This window comes from Salmo salar, chromosome 08 (assembly GCF_965601325.2).
Source record: "Salmo salar chromosome 08, fSalSal1, whole genome shotgun sequence".
Classification (NCBI taxonomy): Eukaryota; Metazoa; Chordata; class Actinopteri; order Salmoniformes; family Salmonidae; genus Salmo; species Salmo salar.
Window position 1 is genome coordinate 1135001 of NC_138298.1, and position 2500 is coordinate 1137500.

Genomic DNA, 2500 nt, shown 5'->3' on the forward strand with positions numbered 1-2500 from the left:
TGCCCTGTTCAAATGATTAAAGGAAATAAAGTTTGTATTTTATCCAACTACCTGTGCTAAAAAGTGATGGGAACAGTGTTTATAATTTCTTCTACTTTTTCAGTGACACAAAGTTCAAGCTGCTTATCTAATTGGTGAAAATGCAATGTCTGTTTATCAGACTCATTTTGACTATATATGTTGTAGCAAGAGATTGTTTCTCTCTTACGGCCATACCAGCCTGGGTACGCCCGATCTCGTCTGATCTCGGAAGCTAAGCAGGGTCGGGCCTGGTTAGTACTTGGATGGGAGACCGCCTGGGAATACCAGGTGCTGTAAGCATTTTGTCCACGAGGGGGTGCTCTTGCACTATTTCATCAGCAACACTGCCTTGTATTAAGCATTTAATGATGAATTGACTAAATATCTGTTTTATCAGACTCACTTTGACTATATATGTTGTAGCAAGAGATTGCTTCTCGCTTACGGCCATATCAGCCTGGGTACGCCCGATCTCGTCTGATCTCGGAAGCTAAGCAGGGTCTGTCCTGGTTAGTACTTGGATGGGAGACCGCCTGGGAATACCAGGTGCTGTAAGCATTTTGTCCACGAGGGTGTGCCCCTGCACTATTTCATCAGCAACACTGCCTTGTAGTAAGCATTTAATGATGAATTGACTAAATGCAGCTTCCTGCCTTTTTAATAGGATCAAATTTCCTTGTGTTTTCAATTAGCATCTGCCTTGTATTTATAAGACAAACAAGAATATTGTTGATGAATGCAGCTTGTGTGTGCTTTGTGCTCCTTTGCCCTGTTCAAATGATGAAAGGAAATAAAGTTTGTATTTTATCCAACTACCTGTGCTAAAAAGTGATGGGTACAGTGTTTGTAATTTCTTCTACTTTTTCAGTGACACAAAGTTCAAGCTGCTTATCTAATTGGTGAAAATGCAATGTCTGTTTATCACACTCACTTTGACTATATATGTTGTAGCAAGAGATCGTTTCTCGCTTACGGCCATACCAGCCTGGGTACGCCCGATCTCGTCTGATCTCGGAAGCGAAGCAGGGTCGGGCCTGGTTAGTACTTGGATGGGAGACCGCCTGGGAATACCAGGTGCTGTAAGCATTTTGTCCACGAGGGTGTGCCCCTGCACTATTTCATCAGCAACACTGCCTTGTAGTAAGCATTTAATGATGAATTGACTAAATGCAGCTTCCTGCCTTTTTAATAGGATCAAATTTCCTTGTGTTTTCAATTAGCATCTGCCTTGTATTTATAAGACAAACAAGAATATTGTTGCTGAATGCAGCTTGTGTGTGCTTTGTGCTCCTTTGCCCTGTTCAAATGATGAAAGGAAATAAAGTTTGTATTTTATCCAACTACCTGTGCTAAAAAGTGATGGGAACAGTGTTTGTAATTTCTTCTACTTTTTCAGTGACACAAAGTTCAAGCTGCTTATCTAATTGGTGAAAATGCAATGTCTGTTTATCACACTCACTTTGACTATATATGTTGTAGCAAGAGATTGTTTCTCGCTTACGGCCATACCAGCCTGGGTACGCCCGATCTCGTCTGATCTCGGAAGCGAAGCAGGGTCGGGCCTGGTTAGTACTTGGATGGGAGACCGCCTGGGAATACCAGGTGCTGTAAGCATTTTGTCCACGAGGGTGTGCCCCTGCACTATTTCATCAGCAACACTGCCTTGTAGTAAGCATTTAATGATGAATTGACTAAATGCAGCTTCCTGCCTTTTTAATAGGATCAAATTTCCTTGTGTTTTCAATTAGCATCTGCCTTGTATTTATAAGACAAACAAGAATATTGTTGCTGAATGCAGCTTGTGTGTGCTTTGTGCTCCTTTGCCCTGTTCAAATGATGAAAGGAAATAAAGTTTGTATTTTATCCAACTACCTGTGCTAAAAAGTGATGGGAACAGTGTTTATAATTTCTTCTACTTTTTCAGTGACACAAAGTTCAAGCTGCTTATCTAATTGGTGAAAATGCAATGTCTGTTTATCAGACTCATTTTGACTATATATGTTGTAGCAAGAGATTGTTTCTCGCTTACGGCCATACCAGCCTGGGTACGCCCGATCTCGTCTGATCTCGGAAGCTAAGCAGGGTCGGGCCTGGTTAGTACTTGGATGGGAGACCGCCTGGGAATACCAGGTGCTGTAAGCATTTTGTCCACGAGGGGGTGCTCTTGCACTATTTCATCAGCAACACTGCCTTGTATTAAGCATTTAATGATGAATTGACTAAATATCTGTTTTATCAGACTCACTTTGACTATATATGTTGTTGCAAGAGATTGTTTCTCGCTTACGGCCATACCAGCCTGGGTACGCCCGATCTCGTCTGATCTCGGAAGCTAAGCAGGGTCGGGCCTGGTTAGTACTTGGATGGGAGACCGCCTGGGAATACCAGGTGCTGTAAGCATTTTGTCCACGAGGGGGTGCTCTTGCACTATTTCATCAGCAACACTGCCTTGTATTAAGCATTTAATGATGAATTGACT

The 2500-nt window shown here is 42.3% G+C and overlaps 5 non-coding genes and 1 pseudogene across 5 annotated transcripts; all 6 read left to right on the forward strand.

Moving 5' to 3' along the window:
• The first annotated feature begins 202 nt into the window (after positions 1-202).
• Positions 203-321, forward strand: LOC145882931 (5S ribosomal RNA). Its single transcript, XR_014394503.1, has one exon. It is a non-coding gene; the product is annotated as a 5S ribosomal RNA (ribosomal RNA).
• Positions 322-460: 139 nt separating this feature from the next.
• LOC145852628 (uncharacterized) lies at positions 461-579 on the forward strand (annotated as a pseudogene).
• A 409-nt stretch (positions 580-988) lies between these two features.
• Positions 989-1107, forward strand: LOC145882357 (5S ribosomal RNA). The gene has a single exon (XR_014393924.1). It is a non-coding gene; the product is annotated as a 5S ribosomal RNA (ribosomal RNA).
• A 409-nt stretch (positions 1108-1516) lies between these two features.
• LOC145882359 (5S ribosomal RNA) lies at positions 1517-1635 on the forward strand. The gene has a single exon (XR_014393926.1). It is a non-coding gene; the product is annotated as a 5S ribosomal RNA (ribosomal RNA).
• Positions 1636-2044: 409 nt separating this feature from the next.
• Positions 2045-2163, forward strand: LOC145853923 (5S ribosomal RNA). Its single transcript, XR_014374808.1, has one exon. It is a non-coding gene; the product is annotated as a 5S ribosomal RNA (ribosomal RNA).
• A 139-nt stretch (positions 2164-2302) lies between these two features.
• LOC145853924 (5S ribosomal RNA) lies at positions 2303-2421 on the forward strand. The gene has a single exon (XR_014374809.1). It is a non-coding gene; the product is annotated as a 5S ribosomal RNA (ribosomal RNA).
• The last annotated feature ends 79 nt before the right edge of the window (positions 2422-2500 follow it).